Here is a 17,738-nt window from a genome sequence, read left to right on the forward strand (position 1 = left end):
AGGCCGCCGTTGCCCTGCCTGGGCGGGCGGCGGGGCCCTGCCGGGGCGGGCTGGCCGCCGGGGTGGCGGGGAGGCGCAAGCGCCAGCGAAGCTGGGCCTCAAGAGGCACTCCGCGGGCCCCTCTTAACGTCTACGGCCATACCACCCTGAACGCGCCCGATCTCGTCTGATCTCGGAAGCTAAGCAGGGTCGGGCCTGGTTAGTACTTGGATGGGAGACCGCCTGGGAATACCGGGTGCTGTAGGCTTTTTGCCTCCCGCTCCGCCTTCTCCTTTAGTCGCCCGCGGCCTAGGCGGAGGCCGAGGCCGAGGCCGAGGCCGCTGTCTACGCCCCCGCCCCCGCCCCCGCCGGGCAGCGCTGCAGGCCCCACCTCCTCCGGCCCCTCCCACCACAGCGCGCCAGAGGGGGCACTCCGCGCCGGCCTGGCCGGCCAGGCGGCCAGAAGGCGGCCCTGGAAGGCAGCCGCCACCCCAGCCGCTCCCGTGGTGGCTGGCCCGGACCCAGACTCCGCCGCAGGCCGGGGTGCCGTCCGTGCGGCCCACGAAGCCCTCGACCTGCACTTGGCCGCCCCCACCGGAGCCCAGCCGCGCCGCAGCCCCCTGTCTGCCCGTGTGTCTCTCCACAGCTCCCTCCGGAAAAAGCCCACCCTTTGCCACTTCGCCACGGCCGATAGTGGGAGCGGGGTCGTGGGCTGGGACCGGTTCGCTGGGCTGGCTAGACACCAGGCGCCGGGAACTTTGCTCGGCAGTTGGCGTGGGGGTAAGGGTGGCGTTGCTGTGTCTAAGGGGCCGTGCCGGCTCAATGGTGGCTCCCAGTGGCTTCGGGCCAACTGCCGTTGGGCAGGCGGGCCGGCCAGGCCGTGGCTGGGCTGCGCCTAGCACTGTGTGGATTGACAGGGTGGGGAATGCACAAGGGACCGAGGGCCACAGGCCCTTAAGCCTCCGGGGCCAAGTCCTGTGAACGTTGAGCGGCTCTGGGGCGGAGGGCCAAGCGCCTACAGGCCTGGAGGGTCCCGCCTGACCTGAGCTGCGAAGTCGCCCACAACTCCACCACCCCCGGGCCCTCGAGGCCTCCTGTCGCTTGCCTGGGCGGACGGCAGGGCCGCGCCGGAGAGGGTTGGCTGCCGGGCTGGCGGTAAGTCGCCAGCACCAGCGAAGCTAAGCCTCAAGAGGCACACCGTGGCCCCCGCTGCATTCTACGGCCACACCTCCCTGAACGCAACACACCTCGTCTGATCTCGGAAGCTACTCAGGGTCTGGCCTGTTTCGTACCTGGATGGGAGACCACATGGGAATACCGAGTGCTGTAGGCTTTTTTGCCTCCCGCTCCGCCTTGACATTTAGTGGCCCGCGGCCGAGGCCGCCTCCGCCCCCGCTGAGCACCGCTGCAGGCCTCACCTCCTCACGTCCCTCCCAACACAGCGTGCCGGAGGGATCGCTCCCCGCCGAGCTGGCTGGACATGCGGCCAGAATGCGGCCCTGGAAGGCAGCCGCCACCCCAGCCGCTCCCGTGGTGGCTGGCCCGGACCCAGACTCCGCCGCAGGCCGGGGTGCCGTCCGTGCGGCCCGCGAGGCCCTCGACCTGCACTTGGCCGCCCCCACCGGAGCCCAGCCGCGCCGCAGCCCCCTGTCTGCCCGTGTGTCTCTCCACAGCTCCCTCCGGAAAAAGCCCCCCCTCCGCCGTTTCGCCACGGCCGGGGGCGGGAGCGGGGGCGGGGGCCGGGGCCGCTTCTCCGGGCCTGCCGGCCACCAGGACCGGGGTCCTGTGCTCGGCGGGCGGCGTGGGGGCAAGGGGGGGCCTTGCTGGGGCTAAGGGGCCGTGCCCACTCCATGGTGGCTCCCAGTGGCTTCGGGCCAGCTGCTGCCCGGCCGGAGGGCCGGCCCGGCCGTGGCCGGGCTGCGCCTAACTCCGCGTGGGCGGGCAGGGGGGGATGCCCAAGGGACCGCGGCCGCCGGGCCCTGAAGCCTCCGGGGCCGCGTCCCTGTGAGCGTCGAGCGGGATCTGCGGCGGGGCGCCAAGCGCCGACGGGCCTGGAGCGTCCCGCCCGCCCTGGGCTGCGAGGTGGCCCACCACTCCGCCACCCCCTGGTCCCCGAGGCCTCCTGTCGCCTGCCTGGGCGGGCGGCAGGGCCCTGCCGGAGAGGGCTGGCCGCCGGCATGGCGGTAAGGCGCAGGCGCCAGCGAAGCTGGGCCTCAAGAGGCACCGCGCGGGCCCCTCCTGCGTCTACGGCCATACCACCCTGAACGCGCCCGATCTCGTCTGATCTCGGAAGCTAAGCAGGGTCGGGCCTGGTTAGTACTTGGATGGGAGACCGCCTGGGAATACCAGGTGCTGTAGGCTTTTTGCCTCCCGCTCCGCCTTCTCCTTTAGTCGCCCGCCGCCTCCGCCCCCGCCCCCGCCCCCGCCCCCGCCGGGCAGCGCTGCAGGCCCCACCTCCTGCGGCCCCTCCCACCACAGCGCGCCAGAGGGGGCGCTCTCCGCCTGCCTGGCCGGCCAGGCGGCCAGAAGGCGGCCCTGGAAGGCAGCCGCATCCCAGCCGCTCCCGGGGTGGCTGGCCTGAACCCAGACTCCGCCTCAGGCCCGGGTGCCGGCCGTGCGGCCCGCGAGCCCCTTGACCTGCACCTGGCCGCCACCACTAGCGCCCAGCCCCGGCGCAGCCACCTATCTGCCGGTGTGTCTCTCCACAGCTCCCTCCGGAAAAAGCCCCCCCTCCGCCGTTTCGCCACGGCCGGGGGCGGGAGCGGGGGCGGGGGCCGGGGCCGGTGCTCCGGGCCGGCCGGCCACAAGGCGCCGGGTCCTGTGCTCGGCGGGTGGCGTGGGGGCAAGGGTGGCCTTGCTGCGGCTAAGGGGCCGTGCCGACTCAATGGTGGCTCCCAGTGGGTTAAGGGCCGACTGCCGTCGGGCAGGAGGGCCGGCCCGGGCTGCGGCTGGGCTGCGCCTAGCGCTGCGTGGGCGGGCAGAGGGGAGGCCCAAGGGACCGCGGGCCCCGGGCCCTGAAGCCTCGGGGCCACGTCCCTGTGAGCGACGTGCGGGATCTGGGGCGGGGCGCCAAGCGCCGAACGGTTTGGTGGGTCCCGCCCGCCCTGGGCTGGGAGGTCGCCGAACCCTCCGCCACCCCCCTGGTCCCCGAGGCCGCCGTTGCCCTGCCTGGGCGGGCGGCGGGGCCCTGCCGGGGCGGGCTGGCCGCCGGGCTGGCCGGGAGGCGCAAGCGCCAGCGAAGCTGGGCCTCAAGAGGCACTCCGCGGGCCCCTCTTAACGTCTACGGCCATACCACCCTGAACGCGCCCGAACTCGTCTGATCTCGGAAGCTAAGCAGGGTCGGGCCTGGTTAGTACTTGGATGGGAGACCGCCTGGGAATACCGGGTGCTGTAGGCTTCTTGCCTCCCGCTCCGCCTTCTCCTTTAGTCGCCCGCCGCCTCCGCCCCCGCCCCCGCCCCCGCCGGGCAGCGCTGCAGGCCCCACCTCCTCCGGCCCCTCCCACCACAGCGCGCCAGAGGGGGCGCTCCGCGCCGGCCTGGCCGGCCAGGCGGCCAGAAGGCGGCCCTGGAAGGCAGCCGCCACCCCAGCCGCTCCCGTGGTGGCTGGCCCGGACCCAGACTCCGCCGCAGGCCGGGGTGCCGTCCGTGCGGCCCACGAAGCCCTCGACCTGCACTTGGCCGCCCCCACCGGAGCCCAGCCGCGCCGCAGCCCCCTGTCTGCCCGTGTGTCTCTCCACAGCTCCCTCCGGAAAAAGCCCACCCTTTGCCACTTCGCCACGGCCGAGACTGGGAGCGGGGTCGTGGGCTGGGACCGGTTCGCTGGGCTGGCTAGACACCAGGCGCCGGGAACTTTGCTCGGCAGTTGGCGTGGGGGCAAGGGTGGCGTTGCTGTGTCTAAGGGGCCGTGCCGGCTCAATGGTGGCTCCCAGTGGCTTCGGGCCAACTGCCGTTGGGCAGGCGGGCCGGCCAGGCCGTGGCTGGGCTGCGCCTAGCACTGTGTGGATTGACAGGGTGGGGAATGCACAAGGGACCGAGGGCCACAGGCCCTTAAGCCTCCGGGGCCAAGTCCTGTGAGCGTTGAGCGGCTCTGGGGCGGAGGGCCAAGCGCCTACAGGCCTGGAGGGTCCCGCCTGACCTGAGCTGCGAAGTCGCCCACAACTCCACCACCCCCGGGCCCTCGAGGCCTCCTGTCGCTTGCCTGGGCGGACGGCAGGGCCGCGCCGGAGAGGGTTGGCTGCCGGGCTGGCGGTAAGTCGCCAGCACCAGCGAAGCTAAGCCTCAAGAGGCACACCGTGGCCCCCGCTGCATTCTACGGCCACACCTCCCTGAACGCACCACACCTCGTCTGATCTCGGAAGCTAATCAGGGTCTGGCCTGTTTCGTACCTGGATGGGAGACCACATGGGAATACCGAGTGCTGTAGGCTTTTTTGCCTCCCGCTCCGCCTTGACATTTAGTGGCCCGCGGCCGAGGCCGCCTCCGCCCCCGCTGAGCACCGCTGCAGGCCTCACCTCCTCACGTCCCTCCCAACATAGCGCGCCGGAGGGATCGCTCCCCGCCGAGCTGGCTGGACATGCGGCCAGAATGCGGCCCTGGAAGGCAGCCGCCACCCCAGCCGCTCCCGTGGTGGCTGGCCCGGACCCAGACTCCGCCGCAGGCCGGGGTGCCGTCCGTGCGGCCCGCGAGGCCCTCGACCTGCACTTGGCCGCCCCCACCGGAGCCCAGCCGCGCCGCGGCCCCCTGTCTGCCCGTGTGTCTCTCCACAGCTCCCTCCGGAAAAAGCCCCCCCCTCCGCCGTTTCGCCACGGCCGGGGGCGGGAGCGGGGGCGGGGGCCGGGGCCGCTTCTCCGGGCCTGCCGGCCACCAGGGCCGGGGTCCTGTGCTCGGCGGGCGGCGTGGGGGCAAGGGGGGGCCTTGCTGGGGCTAAGGGGCCGTGCCCACTCCATGGTGGCTCCCAGTGGCTTCGGGCCAGCTGCTGCCCGGCCGGAGGGCCGGCCCGGCCGTGGCCGGGCTGCGCCTAACTCCGCGTGGGCGGGCAGGGGGGGATGCCCAAGGGACCGCGGCCGCCGGGCCCTGAAGCCTCCGGGGCCGCGTCCCTGTGAGCGTCGAGCGGGATCTGCGGCGGGGCGCCAAGCGCCGACGGGCCTGGAGCGTCCCGCCCGCCCTGGGCTGCGAGGTGGCACACCACTCCACCACCCCCGGGTCCCCGAGGCCTCCTGTCGCCTGCCTGGGCGGGCGGCAGGGCCCTGCCCGAGAGGGCTGGCCGCCGGCATGGCGGTAAGGCGCAGGCGCCAGCGAAGCTGGGCCTCAAGAGGCACCGCGCGGGCCCCTCCTGCGTCTACGGCCATACCACCCTGAACGCGCCCGATCTCGTCTGATCTCGGAAGCTAAGCAGGGTCGGGCCTGGTTAGTACTTGGATGGGAGACCGCCTGGGAATACCGGGTGCTGTAGGCTTTTTGCCTCCCGCTCCGCCTTCTCCTTTAGTCGCCCGCCGCCTCCGCCCCCGCCCCCGCCCCCGCCCCCGCCGGGCACCGCTGCAGGCCCCACCTCCTCCGGCCCCTCCCACCACAACGCACCAGAGGGGGCGCTCTCCGCCTGCCTGGCCGGCCAGGCGGCCAGAAGGCGGCCCTGGAAGGCAGCCGCATCCCAGCCGCTCCCGGGGTGGCTGGCCTGAACCCAGACTCCGCCTCAGGCCCGGGTGCCGGCCGTGCGGCCCGCGAGCCCCTTGACCTGCACCTGGCCGCCCCCACTAGCGCCCAGCCCCGGCGCAGCCACCTATCTGCCGGTGTGTCTCTCCACAGCTCCCTCCGGAAAAAGCCCCCCCTCCGCCGTTTCGCCACGGCCGGGGGCGGGAGCGGGGGCGGGGGCCGGGGCCGGTGCTCCAGGCCGGCCGGCCACAAGGCGCCGGGTCCTGTGCTCGGCGGGTGGCGTGGGGGCAAGGGTGGCCTTGCTGGGGCTAAGGGGCCGTGCCGACTCAATGGTGGCTTCCAGTGGGTTAAGGGCCGACTGCCGTTGGGCAGGAGGGCCGGCCCGGGCTGCGGCTGGGCTGCGCCTAGCGCCGCGTGGGCGGGCAGAGGGGAGGCCCAAGGGACCGCGGGCCCCGGGCCCTGAAGCCTCCGGGGCCACGTCCCTGTGAGCGACGTGCGGGATCTGGGGCGGGGCGCCAAGCGCCGAACGGTTTGGTGGGTCCCGCCCGCCCTGGGCTGGGAGGTCGCCGAACCCTCCGCCACCCCCCTGGTCCCCGAGGCCGCCGTTGCCCTGCCTGGGCGGGCGGCGGGGCCCTGCCGGGGCGGGCTGGCCGCCGGGCTGGCCGGGAGGCGCAAGCGCCAGCGAAGCTGGGCCTCAAGAGGCACTCCGCGGGCCCCTCTTAACGTCTACGGCCATACCACCCTGAACGCGCCCGAACTCGTCTGATCTCGGAAGCTAAGCAGGGTCGGGCCTGGTTAGTACTTGGATGGGAGACCGCCTGGGAATACCGGGTGCTGTAGGCTTCTTGCCTCCCGCTCCGCCTTCTCCTTTAGTCGCCCGCCGCCTCCGCCCCCGCCCCCGCCCCCGCCGGGCAGCGCTGCAGGCCCCACCTCCTCCGGCCCCTCCCACCACAGCGCGCCAGAGGGGGCGCTCCGCGCCGGCCTGGCCGGCCAGGCGGCCAGAAGGCGGCCCTGGAAGGCAGCCGCCACCCCAGCCGCTCCCGTGGTGGCTGGCCCGGACCCAGACTCCGCCGCAGGCCGGGGTGCCGTCCCTGCGGCCCACGAAGCCCTCGACCTGCACTTGGCCGCCCCCACCGGAGCCCAGCCGCGCCGCAGCCCCCTGTCTGCCCGTGTGTCTCTCCACAGCTCCCTCCGGAAAAAGCCCACCCTTTGCCACTTCGCCACGGCCGAGAGTGGGAGCGGGGTCGTGGGCTGGGACCGGTTCGCTGGGCTGGCTAGACACCAGGCGCCGGGAACTTTGCTCGGCAGTTGGCGTGGGGGCAAGGGTGGCGTTGCTGTGTCTAAGGGGCCGTGCCGGCTCAATGGTGGCTCCCAGTGGCTTCGGGCCAACTGCCGTTGGGCAGGCGGGCCGGCCAGGCCGTGGCTGGGCTGCGCCTAGCACTGTGTGGATTGACAGGGTGGGGAATGCACAAGGGACCGAGGGCCACAGGCCCTTAAGCCTCCGGGGCCAAGTCCTGTGAGCGTTGAGCGGCTCTGGGGCGGAGGGCCAAGCGCCTACAGGCCTGGAGGGTCCCGCCTGACCTGAGCTGCGAAGTCGCCCACAACTCCACCACCCCCGGGCCCTCGAGGCCTCCTGTCGCTTGCCTGGGCGGACGGCAGGGCCGCGCCGGAGAGGGTTGGCTGCCGGGCTGGCGGTAAGTCGCCAGCACCAGCGAAGCTAAGCCTCAAGAGGCACACCGTGGCCCCCGCTGCATTCTACGGCCACACCTCCCTGAACGCACCACACCTCGTCTGATCTCGGAAGCTAATCAGGGTCTGGCCTGTTTCGTACCTGGATGGGAGACCACATGGGAATACCGAGTGCTGTAGGCTTTTTTGCCTCCCGCTCCGCCTTGACATTTAGTGGCCCGCGGCCGAGGCCGCCTCCGCCCCCGCTGAGCACCGCTGCAGGCCTCACCTCCTCACGTCCCTCCCAACACAGCGCGCCGGAGGGATCGCTCCCCGCCGAGCTGGCTGGACATGCGGCCAGAATGCGGCCCTGGAAGGCAGCCGCCACCCCAGCCGCTCCCGTGGTGGCTGGCCCGGACCCAGACTCCGCCGCAGGCCGGGGTGCCATCCGTGCGGCCCGCGAGGCCCTCGACCTGCACTTGGCCGCCCCCACCGGAGCCCAGCCGCGCCGCAGCCCCCTGTCTGCCCGTGTGTCTCTCCACAGCTCCATCCGGAAAAAGCCCCCCCCTCCGCCGTTTCGCCACGGCCGGGGGCGGGAGCGGGGGCGGGGGCCGGGGCCGCTTCTCCGGGCCTGCCGGCCACCAGGGCCGGGGTCCTGTGCTCGGCGGGCGGCGTGGGGGCAAGGGGGGGCCTTGCTGGGGCTAAGGGGCCGTGCCCACTCCATGGTGGCTCCCAGTGGCTTCGGGCCAGCTGCTGCCCGGCCGGAGGGCCGGCCCGGCCGTGGCCGGGCTGCGCCTAACTCCGCGTGGGCGGGCAGGGGGGGATGCCCAAGGGACCGCGGCCGCCGGACGCTGAAGTCTCCGGGGCCGCGTCCCTGTGAGCGTCGAGCGGGATCTGCGGCGGGGCGCCAAGCGCCGAAGGGCCTGGAGCGTCCCGCCCGTCCTAGGCTGCGAGGTGGCCCACCACTCCGCCACCCCCGGGTCCCCGAGGCCTCCTGTCGCCTGCCTGGGCGGGCGGCAGGGCCCTGCCGGAGAGGGCTGGCCGCCGGCATGGCGGTAAGGCGCAGGCGCCAGCGAAGCTGGGCCTCAAGAGGCACTCCGCGGGCCCCTCTTAACGTCTACGGCCATACCACCCTGAACGCGCCCGATCTCGTCTGATCTCGGAAGCTAAGCAGGGTCGGGCCTGGTTAGTACTTGGATGGGAGACCGCCTGGGAATACCGGGTGCTGTAGGCTTTTTGCCTCCCGCTCCGCCTTCTCCTTTAGTCGCCCGCCGCCTCCGCCCCCGCCCCCGCCCCCGCCGGGCACCGCTGCAGGCCCCACCTCCTCCGGCCCCTCCCACCACAGCGCGCCAGAGGGGGCGCTCTCTGCCTGCCTGGCCGGCCAGGCGGCCAGAAGGCGGCCCTGGAAGGCATCCGCATCCCAGCCGCTCCCGGGGTGGCTGGCCTGAACCCAGACTCCGCCTCAGGCCCGGGTGCCGGCCGTGCGGCCCGCGAGCCCCTTGACCTGCACCTGGCCGCCCCCACCAGCGCCCAGCCCCGGCGCAGCCACCTATCTGCCGGTGTGTCTCTCCACAGCTCCCTCCGGAAAAAGCCCCCCCTCCGCCGTTTCGCCACGGCCGGGGGCGGGAGCGGGGGCGGGGGCCGGGGCCGGTGCTCCGGGCCGGCCGGCCACAAGGCGCCGGGTCCTGTGCTCGGCGGGTGGCGTGGGGGCAAGGGTGGCCTTGCTGGGGCTAAGGGGCCGTGCCGACTCAATGGTGGCTCCCAGTGGGTTAAGGGCCGACTGCCGTCGGGCAGGAGGGCCGGCCCGGGCTGCGGCTGGGCTGCGCCTAGCGCCGCGTGGGCGGGCAGAGGGGAGGCCCAAGGGACCGCGGGCCCCGGGCCCTGAAGCCTCCGGGGCCACGTCCCTGTGAGCGACGTGCGGGATCTGGGGCGGGGCGCCAAGCGCCGAACGGTTTGGTGGGTCCCGCCCGCCCTGGGCTGGGAGGTCGCCGAACCCTCCGCCACCCCCCTGGTACCCGAGGCCGCCGTTGCCCTGCCTGGGCGGGCGGCGGGGCCCTGCCGGGGCGGGCTGGCCGCCGGGCTGGCGGGGAGGCGCAAGCGCCAGCGAAGCTGGGCCTCAAGAGGCACTCCGCGGGCCCCTCTTAACGTCTACGGCCATACCACCCTGAACGCGCCTGATCTCGTCTGATCTCGGAAGCTAAGCAGGGTCGGGCCTGGTTAGTACTTGGATGGGAGACCGCCTGGGAATACCGGGTGCTGTAGGCTTTTTGCCTCCCGCTCCGCCTTCTCCTTTAGTCGCCCGCGGCCTAGGCGGAGGCCGAGGCCGAGGCCGAGGCCGCTGCCTACGCCCCCGCCCCCGCCCCCGCCGGGCAGCGCTGCAGGCCCCACCTCCTCCGGCCCCTCCCACCACAGCGCGCCAGAGGGGGCGCTCCGCGCCGGCCTGGCCGGCCAGGCGGCCAGAAGGCGGCCCTGGAAGGCAGCCGCCACCCCAGCCGCTCCCGTGGTGGCTGGCCCGGACCCAGACTCCGCCGCAGGCCGGGGTGCCGTCCCTGCGGCCCACGAAGCCCTCGACCTGCACTTGGCCGCCCCCACCGGAGCCCAGCCGCGCCGCAGCCCCCTGTCTGCCCGTGTGTCTCTCCACAGCTCCCTCCGGAAAAAGCCCACCCTTTGCCACTTCGCCACGGCCGAGAGTGGGAGCGGGGTCGTGGGCTGGGACCGGTTCGCTGGGCTGGCTAGACACCAGGCGCCGGGAACTTTGCTCGGCAGTTGGCGTGGGGGCAAGGGTGGCGTTGCTGTGTCGAAGGGGCCGTGCCGGCTCAATGGTGGCTCCCAGTGGCTTCGGGCCAACTGCCGTTGGGCAGGCGGGCCGGCCAGGCCGTGGCTGGGCTGCGCCTAGCACTGTGTGGATTGACAGGGTGGGGAATGCACAAGGGACCGAGGGCCACAGGCCCTTAAGCCTCCGGGGCCAAGTCCTGTGAGCGTTGAGCGGCTCTGGGGCGGAGGGCCAAGCGCCTACAGGCCTGGAGGGTCCCGCCTGACCTGAGCTGCGAAGTCGCCCACAACTCCACCACCCCCGGGCCCTCGAGGCCTCCTGTCGCTTGCCTGGGCGGACGGCAGGGCCGCGCCGGAGAGGGTTGGCTGCCGGGCTGGCGGTAAGTCGCCAGCACCAGCGAAGCTAAGCCTCAAGAGGCACACCGTGGCCCCCGCTGCATTCTACGGCCACACCTCCCTGAACGCACCACACCTCGTCTGATCTCGGAAGCTAATCAGGGTCTGGCCTGTTTCGTACCTGGATGGGAGACCACATGGGAATACCGAGTGCTGTAGGCTTTTTTGCCTCCCGCTCCGCCTTGACATTTAGTGGCCCGCGGCCGAGGCCGCCTCCGCCCCCGCTGAGCACCGCTGCAGGCCTCACCTCCTCACGTCCCTCCCAACACAGCGCGCCGGAGGGATCGCTCCCCGCCGAGCTGGCTGGACATGCGGCCAGAATGCGGCCCTGGAAGGCAGCCGCCACCCCAGCCGCTCCCGTGGTGGCTGGCCCGGACCCAGACTCCGCCGCAGGCCGGGGTGCCATCCGTGCGGCCCGCGAGGCCCTCGACCTGCACTTGGCCGCCCCCACCGGAGCCCAGCCGCGCCGCAGCCCCCTGTCTGCCCGTGTGTCTCTCCACAGCTCCATCCGGAAAAAGCCCCCCCCTCCGCCGTTTCGCCACGGCCGGGGGCGGGAGCGGGGGCGGGGGCCGGGGCCGCTTCTCCGGGCCTGCCGGCCACCAGGGCCGGGGTCCTGTGCTCGGCGGGCGGCGTGGGGGCAAGGGGGGGCCTTGCTGGGGCTAAGGGGCCGTGCCCACTCCATGGTGGCTCCCAGTGGCTTCGGGCCAGCTGCTGCCCGGCCGGAGGGCCGGCCCGGCCGTGGCCGGGCTGCGCCTAACTCCGCGTGGGCGGGCAGGGGGGGATGCCCAAGGGACCGCGGCCGCCGGACGCTGAAGCCTCCGGGGCCGCGTCCCTGTGAGCGTCGAGCGGGATCTGCGGCGGGGCGCCAAGCGCCGAAGGGCCTGGAGCGTCCCGCCCGTCCTAGGCTGCGAGGTGGCCCACCACTCCGCCACCCCCGGGTCCCCGAGGCCTCCTGTCGCCTGCCTGGGCGGGCGGCAGGGCCCTGCCGGAGAGGGCTGGCCGCCGGCATGGCGGTAAGGCGCAGGCGCCAGCGAAGCTGGGCCTCAAGAGGCACTCCGCGGGCCCCTCTTAACGTCTACGGCCATACCACCCTGAACGCGCCCGATCTCGTCTGATCTCGGAAGCTAAGCAGGGTCGGGCCTGGTTAGTACTTGGATGGGAGACCGCCTGGGAATACCGGGTGCTGTAGGCTTTTTGCCTCCCGCTCCGCCTTCTCCTTTAGTCGCCCGCCGCCTCCGCCCCCGCCCCCGCCCCCGCCGGGCACCGCTGCAGGCCCCACCTCCTCCGGCCCCTCCCACCACAGCGCGCCAGAGGGGGCGCTCTCTGCCTGCCTGGCCGGCCAGGCGGCCAGAAGGCGGCCCTGGAAGGCATCCGCATCCCAGCCGCTCCCGGGGTGGCTGGCCTGAACCCAGACTCCGCCTCAGGCCCGGGTGCCGGCCGTGCGGCCCGCGAGCCCCTTGACCTGCACCTGGCCGCCCCCACCAGCGCCCAGCCCCGGCGCAGCCACCTATCTGCCGGTGTGTCTCTCCACAGCTCCCTCCGGAAAAAGCCCCCCCTCCGCCGTTTCGCCACGGCCGGGGGCGGGAGCGGGGGCGGGGGCCGGGGCCGGTGCTCCGGGCCGGCCGGCCACAAGGCGCCGGGTCCTGTGCTCGGCGGGTGGCGTGGGGGCAAGGGTGGCCTTGCTGGGGCTAAGGGGCCGTGCCGACTCAATGGTGGCTCCCAGTGGGTTAAGGGCCGACTGCCGTCGGGCAGGAGGGCCGGCCCGGGCTGCGGCTGGGCTGCGCCTAGCGCCGCGTGGGCGGGCAGAGGGGAGGCCCAAGGGACCGCGGGCCCCGGGCCCTGAAGCCTCCGGGGCCACGTCCCTGTGAGCGACGTGCGGGATCTGGGGCGGGGCGCCAAGCGCCGAACGGTTTGGTGGGTCCCGCCCGCCCTGGGCTGGGAGGTCGCCGAACCCTCCGCCACCCCCCTGGTACCCGAGGCCGCCGTTGCCCTGCCTGGGCGGGCGGCGGGGCCCTGCCGGGGCGGGCTGGCCGCCGGGCTGGCGGGGAGGCGCAAGCGCCAGCGAAGCTGGGCCTCAAGAGGCACTCCGCGGGCCCCTCTTAACGTCTACGGCCATACCACCCTGAACGCGCCCGATCTCGTCTGATCTCGGAAGCTAAGCAGGGTCGGGCCTGGTTAGTACTTGGATGGGAGACCGCCTGGGAATACCGGGTGCTGTAGGCTTTTTGCCTCCCGCTCCGCCTTCTCCTTTAGTCGCCCGCGGCCTAGGCGGAGGCCTAGGCCGAGGCCGAGGCCGCTGCCTACGCCCCCGCCCCCGCCCCCGCCGGGCAGCGCTGCAGGCCCCACCTCCTCCGGCCCCTCCCACCACAGCGCGCCAGAGGGGGCGCTCCGCGCCGGCCTGGCCGGCCAGGCGGCCAGAAGGCGGCCCTGGAAGGCAGCCGCCACCCCAGCCGCTCCCGTGGTGGCTGGCCCGGACCCAGACTCCGCCGCAGGCCGGGGTGCCGTCCCTGCGGCCCACGAAGCCCTCGACCTGCACTTGGCCGCCCCCACCAGAGCCCAGCCGCGCCGCAGCCCCCTGTCTGCCCGTGTGTCTCTCCACAGCTCCCTCCGGAAAAAGCCCACCCTTTGCCACTTCGCCACGGCCGAGAGTGGGAGCGGGGTCGTGGGCTGGGACCGGTTCGCTGGGCTGGCTAGACACCAGGCGCCGGGAACTTTGCTCGGCAGTTGGCGTGGGGGCAAGGGTGGCGTTGCTGTGTCGAAGGGGCCGTGCCGGCTCAATGGTGGCTCCCAGTGGCTTCGGGCCAACTGCCGTTGGGCAGGCGGGCCGGCCAGGCCGTGGCTGGGCTGCGCCTAGCACTGTGTGGATTGACAGGGTGGGGAATGCACAAGGGACCGAGGGCCACAGGCCCTTAAGCCTCCGGGGCCAAGTCCTGTGAGCGTTGAGCGGCTCTGGGGCGGAGGGCCAAGCGCCTACAGGCCTGGAGGGTCCCGCCTGACCTGAGCTGCGAAGTCGCCCACAACTCCACCACCCCCGGGCCCTCGAGGCCTCCTGTCGCTTGCCTGGGCGGACGGCAGGGCCGCGCCGGAGAGGGTTGGCTGCCGGGCTGGCGGTAAGTCGCCAGCACCAGCGAAGCTAAGCCTCAAGAGGCACACCGTGGCCCCCGCTGCATTCTACGGCCACACCTCCCTGAACGCACCACACCTCGTCTGATCTCGGAAGCTAATCAGGGTCTGGCCTGTTTCGTACCTGGATGGGAGACCACATGGGAATACCGAGTGCTGTAGGCTTTTTTGCCTCCCGCTCCGCCTTGACATTTAGTGGCCCGCGGCCGAGGCCGCCTCCGCCCCCGCTGAGCACCGCTGCAGGCCTCACCTCCTCACGTCCCTCCCAACATAGCGCGCCGGAGGGATCGCTCCCCGCCGAGCTGGCTGGACATGCGGCCAGAATGCGGCCCTGGAAGGCAGCCGCCACCCCAGCCGCTCCCGTGGTGGCTGGCCCGGACCCAGACTCCGCCGCAGGCCGGGGTGCCGTCCGTGCGGCCCGCGAGGCCCTCGACCTGCACTTGGCCGCCCCCACCGGAGCCCAGCCGCGCCGCAGCCCCCTGTCTGCCCGTGTGTCTCTCCACAGCTCCCTCCGGAAAAAGCCCCCCCCTCCGCCGTTTCGCCACGGCCGGGGGCGGGAGCGGGGGCGGGGGCCGGGGCCGCTTCTCCGGGCCTGCCGGCCACCAGGGCCGGGGTCCTGTGCTCGGCGGGCGGCGTGGGGGCAAGGGGGGGCCTTGCTGGGGCTAAGGGGCCGTGCCCACTCCATGGTGGCTCCCAGTGGCTTCGGGCCAGCTGCTGCCCGGCCGGAGGGCCGGCCCGGCCGTGGCCGGGCTGCGCCTAACTCCGCGTGGGCGGGCAGGGGGGGATGCCCAAGGGACCGCGGCCGCCGGGCCCTGAAGCCTCCGGGGCCGCGTCCCTGTGAGCGTCGAGCGGGATCTGCGGCGGGGCGCCAAGCGCCGACGGGCCTGGAGCGTCCCGCCCGCCCTGGGCTGCGAGGTGGCCCACCACTCCACCACCCCCGGGTCCCCGAGGCCTCCTGTCGCCTGCCTGGGCGGGCGGCAGGGCCCTGCCGGAGAGGGCTGGCCGCCGGCATGGCGGTAAGGCGCAGGCGCCAGCGAAGCTGGGCCTCAAGAGGCACCGCGCGGGCCCCTCCTGCGTCTACGGCCATACCACCCTGAACGCGCCCGATCTCGTCTGATCTCGGAAGCTAAGCAGGGTCGGGCCTGGTTAGTACTTGGATGGGAGACCGCCTGGGAATACCGGGTGCTGTAGGCTTTTTGCCTCCCGCTCCGCCTTCTCCTTTAGTCGCCCGCCGCCTCCGCCCCCGCCCCCGCCCCCGCCCCCGCCGGGCACCGCTGCAGGCCCCACCTCCTCCGGCCCCTCCCACCACAGCGCACCAGAGGGGGCGCTCTCCGCCTGCCTGGCCGGCCAGGCGGCCAGAAGGCGGCCCTGGAAGGCAGCCGCATCCCAGCCGCTCCCGGGGTGGCTGGCCTGAACCCAGACTCCGCCTCAGGCCCGGGTGCCGGCCGTGCGGCCCGCGAGCCCCTTGACCTGCACCTGGCCGCCCCCACTAGCGCCCAGCCCCGGCGCAGCCACCTATCTGCCGGTGTGTCTCTCCACAGCTCCCTCCGGAAAAAGCCCCCCCTCCGCCGTTTCGCCACGGCCGGGGGCGGGAGCGGGGGCGGGGGCCGGGGCCGGTGCTCCAGGCCGGCCGGCCACAAGGCGCCGGGTCCTGTGCTCGGCGGGTGGCGTGGGGGCAAGGGTGGCCTTGCTGGGGCTAAGGGGCCGTGCCGACTCAATGGTGGCTCCCAGTGGGTTAAGGGCCGACTGCCGTCGGGCAGGAGGGCCGGCCCGGGCTGTGGCTGGGCTGCGCCTAGCGCCGCGTGGGCGGGCAGAGGGGAGGCCCAAGGGACCGCGGGCCCCGGGCCCTGAAGCCTCCGGTGCCACGTCCCTGTGAGCGACGTGCGGGATCTGGGGCGGGGCGCCTAGCGCCGAACGGTTTGGTGGGTCCCGCCCGCCCTGGGCTGGGAGGTCGCCGAACCCTCCGCCACCCCCCTGGTACCCGAGGCCGCCGTTGCCCTGCCTGGGCGGGCGGCGGGGCCCTGCCGGGGCGGGCTGGCCGCCGGGCTGGCGGGGAGGCGCAAGCGCCAGCGAAGCTGGGCCTCAAGAGGCACTCCGCGGGCCCCTCTTAACGTCTACGGCCATACCACCCTGAACGCGCCCGAACTCGTCTGATCTCGGAAGCTAAGCAGGGTCGGGCCTGGTTAGTACTTGGATGGGAGACCGCCTGGGAATACCGGGTGCTGTAGGCTTCTTGCCTCCCGCTCCGCCTTCTCCTTTAGTCGCCCGCCGCCTCCGCCCCCGCCCCCGCCCCCGCCGGGCAGCGCTGCAGGCCCCACCTCCTCCGGCCCCTCCCACCACAGCGCGCCAGAGGGGGCGCTCCGCGCCGGCCAGGCGGCCAGAAGGCGGCCCTGGAAGGCAGCCGCCACCCCAGCCGCTCCCGTGGTGGCTGGCCCGGACCCAGACTCCGCCGCAGGCCGGGGTGCCGTCCGTGCGGCCCACGAAGCCCTCGACCTGCACTTGGCCGCCCCCACCAGAGCCCAGCCATGCCGCAGCCCCCTGTCTGCCCGTGTGTCTCTCCACAGCTCCCTCCGGAAAAAGCCCACCCTTTGCCACTTCGCCACGGCCGATAGTGGGAGCGGGGTCGTGGGCTGGGACCGGTTCGCTGGGCTGGCTAGACACCAGGCGCCGGGAACTTTGCTCGGCAGTTGGCGTGGGGGCAAGGGTGGCGTTGCTGTGTCTAAGGGGCCGTGCCGGCTCAATGGTGGCTCCCAGTGGCTTCGGGCCAACTGCCGTTGGGCAGGCGGGCCGGCCAGGCCGTGGCTGGGCTGCGCCTAGCACTGTGTGGATTGACAGGGTGGGGAATGCACAAGGGACCGAGGGCCACAGGCCCTTAAGCCTCCGGGGCCAAGTCCTGTGAGCGTTGAGCGGCTCTGGGGCGGAGGGCCAAGCGCCTACAGGCCTGGAGGGTCCCGCCTGACCTGAGCTGCGAAGTCGCCCACAACTCCACCACCCCCGGGCCCTCGAGGCCTCCTGTCGCTTGCCTGGGCGGACGGCAGGGCCGCGCCGGAGAGGGTTGGCTGCCGGGCTGGCGGTAAGTCGCCAGCACCAGCGAAGCTAAGCCTCAAGAGGCACACCGTGGCCCCCGCTGCATTCTACGGCCACACCTCCCTGAACGCACCACACCTCGTCTGATCTCGGAAGCTAATCAGGGTCTGGCCTGTTTCGTACCTGGATGGGAGACCACATGGGAATACCGAGTGCTGTAGGCTTTTTTGCCTCCCGCTCCGCCTTGACATTTAGTGGCCCGCGGCCGAGGCCGCCTCCGCCCCCGCTGAGCACCGCTGCAGGCCTCACCTCCTCACGTCCCTCCCAACACAGCGCGCCGGAGGGATCGCTCCCCACCGAGCTGGCTGGACATGCGGCCAGAATGCGGCCCTGGAAGGCAGCCGCCACCCCAGCCGCTCCCGTGGTGGCTGGCCCGGACCCAGACTCCGCCGCAGGCCGGGGTGCCGTCCGTGCGGCCCGCGAGGCCCTCGACCTGCACTTGGCCGCCCCCACCGGAGCCCAGCCGCGCCGCAGCCCCCTGTCTGCCCGTGTGTCTCTCCACAGCTCCCTCCGGAAAAAGCCCCCCCCTCCGCCGTTTCGCCACGGCCGGGGGCGGGAGCGGGGGCGGGGGCCGGGGCCGCTTCTCCGGGCCTGCCGGCCACCAGGGCCGGGGTCCTGTGCTCGGCGGGCGGCGTGGGGGCAAGGGGGGGCCTTGCTGGGGCTAAGGGGCCGTGCCCACTCCATGGTGGCTCCCAGTGGCTTCGGGCCAGCTGCTGCCCGGCCGGAGGGCCGGCCCGGCCGTGGCCGGGCTGCGCCTAACTCCGCGTGGGCGGGCAGGGGGGGATGCCCAAGGGACCGCGGCCGCCGGGCCCTGAAGCCTCCGGGGCCGCGTCCCTGTGAGCGTCGAGCGGGATCTGCGGCGGGGCGCCAAGCGCCGACGGGCCTGGAGCGTCCCGCCCGCCCTGGGCTGCGAGGTGGCCCACCACTCCGCCACCCCCGGGTCCCCGAGGCCTCCTGTCGCCTGCCTGGGCGGGCGGCAGGGCCCTGCCGGAGAGGGCTGGCCGCCGGCATGGCGGTAAGGCGCAGGCGCCAGCGAAGCTGCGCCTCAAGAGGCACCGCGCGGG

The 17,738-nt window shown here is 73.9% G+C and overlaps 11 non-coding genes and 5 pseudogenes across 11 annotated transcripts; all 16 read left to right on the forward strand.

The window, feature by feature from the left end:
- The first annotated feature begins 128 nt into the window (after positions 1-128).
- Positions 129-247, forward strand: LOC133080705 (5S ribosomal RNA). The gene has a single exon (XR_009698586.1). It is a non-coding gene; the product is annotated as a 5S ribosomal RNA (ribosomal RNA).
- Positions 248-2,221: 1,974 nt separating this feature from the next.
- Positions 2,222-2,340, forward strand: LOC133080253 (5S ribosomal RNA). Its single transcript, XR_009698443.1, has one exon. It is a non-coding gene; the product is annotated as a 5S ribosomal RNA (ribosomal RNA).
- Positions 2,341-3,257: 917 nt separating this feature from the next.
- Positions 3,258-3,376, forward strand: LOC133104318 (5S ribosomal RNA). The gene has a single exon (XR_009703527.1). It is a non-coding gene; the product is annotated as a 5S ribosomal RNA (ribosomal RNA).
- A 910-nt stretch (positions 3,377-4,286) lies between these two features.
- LOC133076537 (5S ribosomal RNA) lies at positions 4,287-4,405 on the forward strand (annotated as a pseudogene).
- A 910-nt stretch (positions 4,406-5,315) lies between these two features.
- LOC133080709 (5S ribosomal RNA) lies at positions 5,316-5,434 on the forward strand. Its single transcript, XR_009698587.1, has one exon. It is a non-coding gene; the product is annotated as a 5S ribosomal RNA (ribosomal RNA).
- A 918-nt stretch (positions 5,435-6,352) lies between these two features.
- Positions 6,353-6,471, forward strand: LOC133104324 (5S ribosomal RNA). The gene has a single exon (XR_009703529.1). It is a non-coding gene; the product is annotated as a 5S ribosomal RNA (ribosomal RNA).
- Positions 6,472-7,381: 910 nt separating this feature from the next.
- Positions 7,382-7,500, forward strand: LOC133076539 (5S ribosomal RNA; annotated as a pseudogene).
- Positions 7,501-8,411: 911 nt separating this feature from the next.
- On the forward strand, positions 8,412-8,530 carry LOC133080713 (5S ribosomal RNA). The gene has a single exon (XR_009698588.1). It is a non-coding gene; the product is annotated as a 5S ribosomal RNA (ribosomal RNA).
- A 912-nt stretch (positions 8,531-9,442) lies between these two features.
- Positions 9,443-9,561, forward strand: LOC133104285 (5S ribosomal RNA). Its single transcript, XR_009703513.1, has one exon. It is a non-coding gene; the product is annotated as a 5S ribosomal RNA (ribosomal RNA).
- Positions 9,562-10,507: 946 nt separating this feature from the next.
- LOC133076541 (5S ribosomal RNA) lies at positions 10,508-10,626 on the forward strand (annotated as a pseudogene).
- Positions 10,627-11,537: 911 nt separating this feature from the next.
- On the forward strand, positions 11,538-11,656 carry LOC133080716 (5S ribosomal RNA). The gene has a single exon (XR_009698591.1). It is a non-coding gene; the product is annotated as a 5S ribosomal RNA (ribosomal RNA).
- A 912-nt stretch (positions 11,657-12,568) lies between these two features.
- LOC133080723 (5S ribosomal RNA) lies at positions 12,569-12,687 on the forward strand. The gene has a single exon (XR_009698595.1). It is a non-coding gene; the product is annotated as a 5S ribosomal RNA (ribosomal RNA).
- Positions 12,688-13,633: 946 nt separating this feature from the next.
- Positions 13,634-13,752, forward strand: LOC133076544 (5S ribosomal RNA; annotated as a pseudogene).
- A 910-nt stretch (positions 13,753-14,662) lies between these two features.
- Positions 14,663-14,781, forward strand: LOC133080725 (5S ribosomal RNA). The gene has a single exon (XR_009698596.1). It is a non-coding gene; the product is annotated as a 5S ribosomal RNA (ribosomal RNA).
- Positions 14,782-15,699: 918 nt separating this feature from the next.
- On the forward strand, positions 15,700-15,818 carry LOC133104327 (5S ribosomal RNA). The gene has a single exon (XR_009703530.1). It is a non-coding gene; the product is annotated as a 5S ribosomal RNA (ribosomal RNA).
- A 901-nt stretch (positions 15,819-16,719) lies between these two features.
- On the forward strand, positions 16,720-16,838 carry LOC133076549 (5S ribosomal RNA; annotated as a pseudogene).
- Positions 16,839-17,738: the final 900 nt, after the last annotated feature.

Source organism: Eubalaena glacialis, chromosome 1 (genome assembly GCF_028564815.1).
Source record: "Eubalaena glacialis isolate mEubGla1 chromosome 1, mEubGla1.1.hap2.+ XY, whole genome shotgun sequence".
NCBI lineage: Eukaryota > Metazoa > Chordata > Mammalia > Artiodactyla > Balaenidae > Eubalaena > Eubalaena glacialis.